We start from the raw sequence: 12,798 nt of genomic DNA, 5'->3' as shown, positions 1-12,798 counted from the left end.
TCGGTTATAAAAAAATAATCTACCCCTAGGAAAAAATGTTATAAAAAAATCTAATCGGAGTATGTCCAAAAAATTCAATCATAACATCAGTAGAGATTTTTTATTGGCAAATTCTACGAAATCATTAATGAAGGAGTATTTCTTTCAAAGATCACTCTCATCTCCAAGGTTGCGACAAGTGACGCACTATATGTGTTCACTTGTCACAACCTGTTAGTTTTTCTAATTTTTCATAATCTATATTTTTAAAACATTTTATCTCTTAAATCGCACGTCCAAATCTTGAATCGTTTTCATCGTTAGATTCTTCGCGTCGAGATCTTCAAAACTAGATCCCATGTAGATAGGTTTTGACAAACAATTTTTTTACGGTGCTGAAAAGTCGTGTAATATGGTCTCAATCGCGCTATGTTAGCAAGCGGACTGCCGACCATGAAGGAGTAACGGCTGCCACCGCGTGGGAGGTACGAGCGTCGCTGGCCACCATCATGCTGGAGGGACGGGCGCCGCCAGCCGCCACCGCGTGGGAGTTACAGGCATCGTTGGCCACCGCCGAGTGGGAGGGACAGGCGTTGCCAACCGCCGGCGCGTGGAAGCCAAGACTGCTGCCGTGTGATGTCGTGTCGTGCGTGAAGGAGTGCACCACGAATAAGATGAAAGGGCTACGACCTATGATTGTTGGGCTAAGAATGGGCTCGTAAAAGGCTACGAATAACTTTGTATACATTTTTTTAATCATGGATGGGCTATTGAGTTTAACTTTCTAGCATTGGAAGAGAGCATCTCGGTTAGTTCCGGGAGTTCGGTCAGTTGAGTCCAATGACCGAACACACCGAAGTAATTTCGTTTTTTCACAACTGCTAACCGAATAATTAACCGAAGCTTCGGTTCTCGGGTTTTTCGTCTTTGATTCCGTTTTTTTGGTATCCGGTGTTTGGTCCTTGGTTTTTCTGCCCACCTCTAGTCATGATGATCGGAAATCGCTATTTGACGCCCGTTGCGTTAAAATGTCGAGCAAACGCATAGAAATCTAGTGTACTAGGCCGATCCAGTTACGTTATATGTTTCGTTTGGGAACCTTCAGGAAGGTCCGTGTCTGCTTTTACCTATTTGAGGAAACTTCTAGAAAGTTCTCTGAACAGTTTTTTTTCTTTCAGTTTTTCCGTTCACTTTTTTCTTTTCTTTTCTTCTTTTACCTTTTTCTGTTTCTTTTTACAGTTTTCGTTTTTTCCTTTAAATGTCAATTGTTTTCCTTTTCAAAATTGTTCTGAAATTTCAAATATTTGTATTTATTTCAAGAAGTATTCCTTTTTTTCAGAATTTCTTCACAATTCCAAAAAATGTTTGCTTTCGGAAAATGATCAGGAATTTTAAGAAATGTTCCCAGATTCAAAATTTGTACAAAAATACAAACAATGTTCTCGTTCTCAAATTGTTTTGGTAAATTTGAAAAACTTTTTGATTTTAAAAACTTGTTCGCAATTTCATATTTTTTAATCTCAATATTGTTGGCATTTAGAAAAATGTTAACATTTTTATTTGGGTTTTAAAAGTTTGTACATATATATATATAAAATCGTGTTTTGTAAAAACTGAGTCTTTTTTTTAAGAAAATGGTCATGTTTGCAAACATTTGTGCCCTTTTTCATAAAATCTTCGTGATTTAAAAAAAAAGAGAAATTTCAAAAAATGTTCGCAATTTAAAATTTTATCTAAACTCAAACTCAATATATTTTGGACCTCCAAACAATATTTGAAAATGTGCATATTTTTGTAAATTGGGAAAAATATAGAAACTTGAACTATTTTTTTTAAATGGTAGTACCATTTTTCAAATGTTCGGTTGTTTTAAAATCCGAACAATTATTTAATTCTCAAACATTTTCTGAAAATGTGAACACTTTTTCTTAATTTCGAACATTTTCTGAAAATGTGAACACTTTTTCTTAATTTCGAACATTTCTATCTGATGTTTACAAGGGGGGTGTCAGATCTGTAGGAGATGATATTTCAAATAACCCGCATGTCTAATGAAAGATGTTAGTTTGGCTGGTCTGCGACAAGCGTCTACATGCTCCATTTGCAGGGTTCAATCCCTCGTACTGGCGCTTTCATTTTTCGTTGATTTTTGTACTGTTTCATCGCGATGATGGGCGGCCCAGTCAGGGGCTGTACAGGAGGTCCTATGATTGGGAACTCCTACCTGCCGCTCGCTGCGGCAGGGAGTCCCTCCCACGCACAGGGCGATCCCTGACAGAGCCAACCGAGTAGGCACGCGATAACTGTAACTTCTTCTTTTTTTGCTTATTTTTCTTCTTTTTTTGGACGTTTTTCTTCCCGTTTTCCTTTATTTATTTTTTTATCAAAACGAACAAATGTTGCATTTCTAAATTCATTTTTGAAAGCTTGAACGTTTTCTAAAACAGGGAATAAATTTGATATCACGAACAATTTTTTAAAGGATGAACCTTTTTTTAATCTTGAGAATAAAATTTTAAACCAAGAACAATTTTGAAAAATCCAGAACATATTTCGAACATTTTTTGAAAATACAAAATATTTTCTGAAAATCAAGAACATTTTTCTAATAAACAAAAGCATTTTTTGAATTAGAACAACATTTTTTCAAATATCCCGAACATTTTGTGAACATCCATTTTTTTTAGAAATTCTAGAACATTTTTTATAAATCAAGAGCAATTTTGTAAAGGAAAAACATTTTAATAATTTGGCGATTTTTTTTTGAAATACTGAACATTTTTTGAAAATCCAGAACAATATTTTGAAAAAGAGCAGTAATATTTTCTGAATTTGAAGAAGATTTTTTGAAAGTCCCAATCATTTTTTAGAAATACAGTTTTTTTAGTAAAAAGCACAAACGGAATTTAAAGAACAGTTTTTGAAAGCTAGTACATTTTTTGAAAATATAGAACATTTTTTTTAGTAAAAAAACAGAATTTGAAGAACATTTTTTGAAAACCTAGTACATTTTTTGAAAATCAATAACAATTTTCTAATAATTTTATTTTTTTCTAATTTGATAAACAATTGTTAAAAATCCCGAACATTTCTTAAAATCCAGAAGATATTATGAAATTCCGGAACATTTATTGAAATTATACAACATTATTCTAAAATACAGAATATTATTCTAAAAAGCAAAAACATTTTCAGAACTTGAAGAAGAATTTTTGAAAATCCCGAACATTTTTTGAAAATTCTGAATATTTTTGAAAAAACAGAACTATTTTTTGAAGAAAGAGTGAAAAAAATTCCGAATTTGAAGAACATTTTTTGATAACCCAGTACATTTTTTGAGAATCCCGATCATTGTTTGAGAAATAAGAACTTTTTTTCAAAATCCAGAACATTCTTTTGACAGAAACAGAATTTGAAGAACATTTTTTGAAAACCCACTACATTTTCTGAAAGTCGAGAAATGTTTTCTGAAAACTAAAATATTTTGGAATTTTTAGGACAACAACAACCAAGCCTTTCAGTCCCAAACAAGTTGGGGTAGGCTAGAGTTGAAACCCATAAGATCTCGAAACCAAGTCATGGCTCTGGAACGTGGATAGCTAACTTCCACGCACCCCTGTCCATGGCTAAGTCTTTGTCGATATTCCAAACCTTCAGGTCTCTCTTAACGGACTCCTCCGATGTCAAGTTTGGTCTACCACGACCCCTCTTAACATTCTCAGCACGCTTTATCCGTCCGCTATGCACCGGCGCTTCCGATGGCCTCCGTTGAATATGTCCAAACCATCTGAGACGATGCTGGACCAGCTTCTCTTCAATCGGTGCTACCCCAAGTCTCTCTCGTATATCGTCATTCCGTACCCGATCCTTCCTTGTGTGGCCACATATCCATCTCAACATGCGCAATATTTTTTGAAAATCCAGAACATTTTTTGAAAAGCCACAACATTTTTGAAATAGAAACAGGAAAGAATAAAGAAAAAACCGGTTCAAAGAACCTTGTAGAAAGTTCCCAAAACCAAAAAAATGGTGGGGAAAGTCTAGATGGTTCCCAAAACCGGTAACGGTAATGGGCCGGTCCAGATCGCGTCGCTCCCTTGTCATCCTTGTGCGAAACCCCGATATCTTGACGCAAAGAGCGGCAAATATCATTTTTCCCTATGATGACCTTTTGTGACATACCAAATTTATGTTACATCTATGTGTTAATTTACTTTCAGTTTTTTCCAATTTGTTTGAAAGTGTCAACCAAACTTGGGTGGACATGAAGCCTCCCCCCCCCCCCCCCCCCCCCGGGAATTGGTCAAATGGGGTTTAAATCCAGACCGAGGGCATCATAATTCTGGCACTCCACCATTCCGAGTCTTGATGTGTCATTTAAATCTAGTACAAAATTCTGTAGTGAGTATGGATGAAAAAGTTTGTACTCCGCACAACGAACTAATGAATTATTGCACCCTCGGTTCAAAAAGAAAAACAAGGCATACTTACTTTTCTGTGCAAATCCGCATACAATAGTTGATGGTTGCAAAAATAATCATACAACAATGCTTGTAAATAGGAATACAATGGGTCTATTTTTTGTAACACAAATATACACACTTATTAGACAAACATCATGAATTCGTGCAGACACGCCCTTTATCGAAAAAAGAATTCGCAGACTATGCCTCATATTATTGATCTAATTGTTGGTTAAAGCATTAATTAAAGAAACCATCGATAGTACTCCCTCCGTCACGATTTAAAAGGCACGCTTGAAAATTATGTGAAATCTAGGTGGTTATTGATTGACTGTGAGATGGGATGAAAAATAGCATTTGCATTACGCATGCATATAGAAGTAGTACAACAGAATACTAATTAGACGCTAGGAGTAAATGCAATGCACCCTAAACCTTCTCTATTATGGAAATGCACGTAAATTTAACCATGTCTTCTAAACTGTGACGGAGGGAGTGCTGATATTACTGCCAAAAAGTTACTGTGCATTAAACTAATTGCGGTTGTTGGCCCAAAATTGAACTTGGAGTCAGTGCATGGTATTCCTCTTCACTAGGGGTGGGCAGAAAAAAACGACGAGTGAACACCGAATCCAAAAAACCCGGAACCGAAGCTTCGGTTATTTATTCAGTTAGCAATTGTGAAACCAAAATTACTTTGGGGTGTTCGGTCATTGGACTCAGCTGATCGAACTCCCGGAACTGACCGAAATGCTCTATTCCGATGCTAGAACGTTAAACTCAATAGCCCATCCGTGATTTAAAAATGTATACATAGTTTTTGGTAGCCTTTTACGAGCCCATTCTTAGCCCAACAATCATAGGCCGTAGCCCTTTCATCTTATCCTGGTGTGCTCCTTCATGCACGACACGATATCACACAGCGGCAGTCTTGGCTTCCACGCGTCGGCGGCTGGCGACACCTGTCCCTCCCACGCGGCGGTGGTAAACGACACCCGTACCTCCCACGAGGTGGCGCCGGCGGCGCCCTTCATGGTCAGCAGCCCGCTTGCTTCCATAGCGCGATTGAGACCATATCACACAACACTTCATCACAAGCATGTTCCGATGGGTTCCTTTTCAGTCGTTCATTGTTTCTTGCTCGAGATTTGACTCCAGATTTATTCCCCCCAACATGTATAACAATATCGGTTCTCTCTTCAAGTTCAAAAAAATATTATAGGTTCTCTTCGGTTACAACCGAGGACCGAGCCGAATCCTCGGTCGACCGAAGCCTCGGTTAGTGAATTCTCAGAAGACAGATCGGTCCATTGAATCTGGAAACTGAATTTAAAAGTAAACCGAGGACAATTGGGTGTAACCGAATGCCCATGCCTACTCTTCACCTAGAAGGTCTTAGCTAGGAGATCATTAGAGGTCGTTGATTTTTAGTCAAATACGGTATTTACAATGGTAATTGCCGCAGGGTTACGACTATTAAGTGCATTAGTTGCAAATGTTGGCTTATGGGGGACTGGTACTGAATTGCGATTAGATGGGTCCTTGTAGTAAAACAAAACGCAACATGTTCTTGAACTCCTTAGATAAGAACTTGTTGTCTATGTTACACATGACAAAGCCAATGTACAACGTGCCCAGGTCCGGTTCCAAGATTTCACGGGTTTGGGACAAAATTAGTATATGGGTCTGTTAAAAATATATCAAATATTGGTATATGAGAATAAAGAGACCTAGGGACATACCTTCTCTAAAATCGCATCATCAAAGTGATTGGGTGGACGCGGTGCATTCTCCTCTCGGCGACTCCTCTATCAATTAGTTGCATGGAGGCGATGATCGGGTGTATCTGGCCAGGGCGCATGGGGGATCAAGCGTAGCCACACATGGGACAACCGCACATGAAATAAAAGCAAATTGCATTTACGGTCCATCGATCTAAATTGTGCTCGCACGGTGGTGAGGGGTGAACTAAGTTGTTAGTATGAACAAAATGATAGCATGAAAAGAAAGTTTTGTGAAATAAACTGTATAATCAACCAAATAACAACTACAATCATCATATCTGAATGTACTACGGCCGGAGATAAATTATCAAATATGTGCATAACTAAATAAAGTTGGTAGAACTACGAGACATCAATTTATAACATGGAATCAACCTTTCAAAAGTACATTAGTTAGTATTGATACAAAATAGTGAAGGTAAGAGTTGCTTTGTTATTTTTGCACCACCAATTTGTCGTCAGCCGTGCATGCCACTTCTAGCTCAGTTAGGTTTTTCACTTTCCTTTGAAGGTATTAGTTTGAGAGAGTTGAGATCTGCTGCAATTGACAAATACATTGATCGCTAATTTATCTTCCCAGAAAATTTCGTGATTCCCGTTTTTATTGGAAATCTATTATAGCTGAATCAATGCGTTTCTTGCCCAGCTTGATGTGGCCCGCCACCAGTTAACCATCCAATGATAAACAAAGAAAGACCCAGGGCCGTCATCGCTAAAGAAAAAGTTTCAAATTCGTTCTTCATAAAGACACAAAACTAATGGTTGGAGGCATGGATGCTCCATGCTTGCACTCACCTTGGTCGGGCCTCCCTCATTATTGTGGGCCCAAGGCACTCGGACCCTAGGGATTGGCTAGATGCCACAACACAATGACGATCTCAATGTCGCAGGGGTTCATGTACGGTGGGTTCTCACATAGAGATGCTTATTAGATGTGGGCTAGGAAGATTATATTAGGTGTCCACATGTCGAGAGAAAAATGTTGCTTGTACAGGTTGTTGGATCTGAGCGGGCAACTTTGGGCGTGGGAAGAGTGACGAGTGGGTTTCAGAAAATTTGAATTGGCTAATCCTAAAATGTTCGCTCTTCTCCTTATAAGGTCGTTATAGGCTTCTATGTTGGATAGAGGCTAAACCGGTGACCTCGGCAAAAGCCGAACCGGTGATTGATTTCCTATCTGGGGTGGTGCACCGTTATGGAGTCCCCTATAGCATTATCACGGATAATGAAAGTAGTTTCGCAATCCGAAAAGTAAAGGATTGGTGCGCTGACAAGGGCATAAAACTCGATTACGCCTTAGAATATCATTCCTGGTCCAATGTACAGGTCGAGTGTGCAAATGGACTAATATTAAGTGGCATGAAGCCTACACCCATTGGGTGGAGGAGCTTAACTTCGTACCATGGGGCCTGAGCACCACACCTAACCGATCTAAGGGCTATACACCTTTTTCATGGTATAGAGGGTAGAAGTAGTCCTCTCGTGCGACCTCATTCATGATGCACCTCGAGTGCGCATGTATGAGGAAAGGGAGGCGGAGATCGACATGCATGATGACTTAGATGCCCTGGAGGAGGAATGCGGCGTAGCTCAAGCCCGATCCACATGTTACCAGCAACAAGCCAGACGCTATCAAAGTAGAGATGTCTGAGCCAAGGCATATAATGTTGGGTACCTCGTTCTCCGAAATCACCCCAAAAAGAAAAAGGGTAATCTTTCGCCTAAATGGGATGGCCTGTTTATAACAGACTAGGTACTTAGAGGGGGGATTACCGCCTTCGAGATCCTAAAGAAAACAGACTAGAGCTGCATCTTAATAATTTCGCGTGGCTTCGGCGCTTCTACGGTTAGACGTGAGAGATCTCCTAATTTCATTTGTTTTTTAGTCAACAACTATTCTTGACCAGCACATTAAGCCCTCCCGACCAGGTCTTGTTTGCTCATGTTGTTACAACTAGGCCTCCGTAGTATTTGGTACAACCGAGGCAAGTCATTTACTTCAGCAACATCTTTAAAATGTAAATTTGTACCGCCCGAGGGCTCTTGTTCAGTAAAACACTTTCCCGTTTCTTTTGCGCACACATGTTTCATTTATATGGTTCATTAATCAAGCCTTGGCAGAAGAACTTTACAAGTTTCCAACAATTAAAGATCCAGATCACGAAATTGCATTTCAATTATTTGCGAAAGGATATCAATTGCTAGAACCCTCGATAAAAGAAAGAGATGATGTGCATGAATCACTCACCTATTCTTCTGAATTATATGTATCTGCGAGATTAATTTTTGGTTTTGATGTGCAAAAGCAAACCATTTCTATCGGAAACATTCCTATAATGAATTCCTTAGGCGCCATAGGCGCCACCTTCCCTTTGCAATTGTTTTACGCCAATATATGCATTGGTTGGCCTTAAGATTTTGCCAAGCTGGGTTGCCTGGCTCGTGTGTTTACCTCCTACGTTATTGATTGTTCGGCTAGGGGGTAAAGGTAGCACCTTTGTGGTTGTCACTTTCGGTTCGGCTGGTCAAGTACCTCAAGTGGGTGAAGCGAAAGGCTAGCATTCTTAAGAGTACAAGTGGTCGGCTACGATGAAAGTGAATGAATCGGTGAATCTTTTGACTGATACCTAGTGGCTTGAACCCCAATTTCTTTATTCCTCTGAATAAATTGGATGGTAGAAAACCTCGTCGAGGTTAACACGACAACCCCGAGGAAAGGAACTTTTAGAAGAACTATTTTCCTCATAAGATGTTTCTTACGTTAAATAGTAATATAACATAAGCTCTCTATGGCACTTTATTTTTTGAACCACATAGACGGACTGCCTTGTTATTCGGAGTACCTGGCCTGACTCCTCTGACCAAACTCATCGGCCAATAGCCGAGGAGGCGGAAGAAGATGGCTGGTTAATAAAGTTGGCATTACAGATCCGAGCACAATGGTGTAAAGTATATAGTTACATAGAACCATCAATACAATGCATTCCAGCTTGTCCAAATCATCTATTATGGTATCAAGGGCACAATCCTCTTGTGAGAACCGAGCTATGGGCATGACTTTGTCATACATCAGGTGTGTAGGAACCTCCTTGCCCTCTGCACCCATCGGGCCAACTCGGGCAAGGTCTTTGGGGTCCTCTCTAGTGAACCGAGTCTTGATAATCGCCCAGTACTCCCAGGCTCCTTCTCGGAAAGCAGATATCTTCCATATTTGTAGACGAAGGCGTGCACTGCTCATACAACCAGTGAGCTCGGGGATTCTCTTGGGGATTGGCTCGCCAGGCGATAAAGAACTACTACAAGATGGTCCAAAGACGACACATCAATCAGAAACCCTTTGATAAAATTGTGTGCGATGCATGAATCACAAACAGTAGTTCAAGTTCCATCGCCAATGAAACAAACCATGTTTAATGGTGGATCCATCAATCATGATTTAGAAAAGTGTTGCTTGTGTGATGTGAGGCAAACAACCAGTATTTACAAATTGTTTGTGATGAGGAAAAATAACACAAACGGTTTAAATAATACTGGTGTGTGTGATATATGGCATACAATTGACACCGTAGAACTATTTGCAAAGATCCGACATAACGCAAGCGGTTACGCAGATCCACATGTGTGTGATATATGGCATACAGGTCACTCAGATGAACTGTTTGCGCTGATCTGAAAGAACACAAATGGTTTGGTATAACAAGGTGTGTGTGATACTCTGCAAACAGGTCGGTAATTAAAATTGTGTGCGATAATTCTGGACACACATACGATTTGTTGTTCTGAATTGTGTGCTCGAGAGGGCACATGGTTGAGGAAAGCAACTGTGTGTGATAATGTGAATGATCATTGTCGAATATGTATTATTAACCGTTTGTGATGAGATCAACAAGGGAAACAGAGTTCCAGTGTAAATATGAGCCAACGGCAACACATATATACAATCTGATTTACTTATTCTTCTTCTTGTTGTTGTTGGATGGCCTCGCGACATCAACTTGGCATGGACGTTTCTTGCCGCTGACTGTTCGCTTTTTATTGCCATCGTCGTCATGACTGTCATCATCCTCTTTGTTTGACTATTTCTCATCCTCGTCATCGTCAATATCCTCGTCCGCGTACTTGTCATCCTCCTCCTTGTTCGACCATTCCTCCCCATCATCATCATCATCATCATCATCATCATCATCATCTTCTTCTTCTTCTTCTTCTTCCTCGTCTCTCGGTGGCTCCTCGTTTGTCTGGTCGTTGTCCGATGACTCGGGCGGCAGCGTCCCTTCCATGGGCCGAATAAAATAGAAATCAGGGCTCGACACTGGACTAATGGAAGATGAGTGCGGTGATTCCAAGGTTGACCACAAACCGGGCGCTATACTAGCGAAACTGTCATCCTCATTATCACTCGACATGGTTGCTCTAAGTAAACAAACGTCGGGAAAGCGAGTTTGTAGAGTGTGTGTAAGTGTGTAGTGAGGCATGCCGAGACGATGAATATGGTGGCGAGTGAAGCGTGGTATGAAGAAAAGAGGATTGGCAATTGAAGCATGGGATCGACGAATTATATTGGTGCCTTGGAAGGTGGTCAGAATTCCTACATAATCAACCGCAATTATGAGGACCCTGTCGCTCTAAATTCCTCTCGATGTGATAATTACGCACACGGGTTGGAGCGTCCAGATTTGTGCAATATGCACATGATACATTTTAGCATATGACAGTTGGTAAGCAATAGGTGAGCTCTGCTTATTGATCTAGCCTGTAACAATCAAACAAAAACCCTAATCATCATTGCAAACAACGCATAAAAGATGGCTAATACGACAACTACACCTACACATGGTAGTTCCTTCTTGTCTCTTGCTTTAATCTGTTGCCGGTGATTGATCTTTCTTGCTTCATCATAATTATTGTACACTCTAGACCAGTCAGTTTCTTCTCCAGCTTTACCTTATCCTCTACAAGTTCGGTGATGACACTCTGAGCCCTCCATGCCTTTCATCATCCAACCAGTTATCAAAGGCACACGCCTCATATCCCTGGGAATGTTAAATAATCAGGATGAGTGGGGGCATTAATTGAACTTAAATGATGAACTTAGCACTAACCTCTAAGGGGCAACCAAGAAACTGCCTGCCAATGTTGAATCCTTCTATGTATACACATAGAGAGGGAGTATGTCCGTGCACACAATTCATCTTTTTGTACTTCTCGGTGGCGCAAAACTCAGAATCAAACTCATGTTGCGGGACTCTGCTGGAGTCATACTATGGATCCGACATTTGATCTATTTACTAAGAGACAGATTGAGTGAGATGCTTGCTTTGGACATGCTAAAAAGATGAGGAATGATTGGGACCTCACAAGATGATTCGGATCCATAGTATGTTGGAGTTAATCATGACTGTGATTCATGGTCGACTCGGATCAGGACTCCATCACCATATAGGTTTATGTATAGGCTAGGTACCAGTATACATGTATGACCTACCCCTGTAAGTTGTAACACCGTGAGATCAAATCAAAGCAATAAAAGTACAGGAGCAACACGCCCCTGATGCAATCTAATCCAGCGCCGCTAGTCTCCTGTGAGGTTCTAGAGATATACATACACAACTAATCTCGCCGGGTTGTTCGTTCGCTTCAGAAATCCATCCAGCTGGTAGGCTACTTGGTTACTTCGTGTCTACATCTAGTTAGATTGGAAAGCTCGGAAGTACTCGCGCTAGTCTCGTACACATCTTGCCAGAAAGTACACAACGGATCGCAACATCAAGGTCGGGCTTGTGCCAACAATTTGTATCAGAGCAATATCTATCTAGATCGATTCTGGCGAAATACATCCACCTGCTATCTCGTTTACTAGTTGATATGTACATGAATTGGTCAAAAGCATCGGCTAGCCAAAATGCATCAAGAGCAAGGTGTGTACGTGTGCGTTCTCGATGGGAAGCACTTGTCGACGAGCAGCGTTCAATGTTCTGGCAGGGCATGTTGAGGGAGTCTAGGACTAAGGGGTCCTCGGACCGTCCGTTTGTTCCCATGGGCCAGACTCCCGGGCTTGTTCGGACATCATTTGTGTTATTGGAATCAAGATGAACTCTTCCGAAGACTTGGCGTATGATCCAAAGCAACATAGTAATCGACATATTCCTTCTCTATAGTAACTGACCTTGTGTAACCCTAGTGTTGGGGAACGTCGCATGGGAAACAAAAATTTTCCTACGCGCACGAAGACCTATCATGGTGATGTCCATCTACGAGAGGGGATGAGTGATCTATGTACCCTTGTAGATCGTACAGCAGAAGCGTTAGTGAACGCGGTTGATGTAGTGGAACGTCCTCACGTCCCTCGATCCGCCCCGCGAACAATCCCGCGATCAGTCCCACGATCTAGTACCGAACAGACGGCACCTCCGCGTTCAGCACACGTACAGCTCGACGATGATCTCGGCCTTCTTGATCCAGCAAGAGAGACGGAGAGGTAGAAGAGTTCTCCGGCAGCGTGACGGCGCTCCGGAGGTTGGTGATGACCTTGTCTCAGCAGGGCTCTGCCCGAGCTCCGCACAAACGCGATC

Source organism: Hordeum vulgare, chromosome 1H, assembly GCF_904849725.1.
Source record: "Hordeum vulgare subsp. vulgare chromosome 1H, MorexV3_pseudomolecules_assembly, whole genome shotgun sequence".
NCBI lineage: Eukaryota > Viridiplantae > Streptophyta > Magnoliopsida > Poales > Poaceae > Hordeum > Hordeum vulgare.
Note: the sequence above shows the minus strand (reverse complement) of the source record.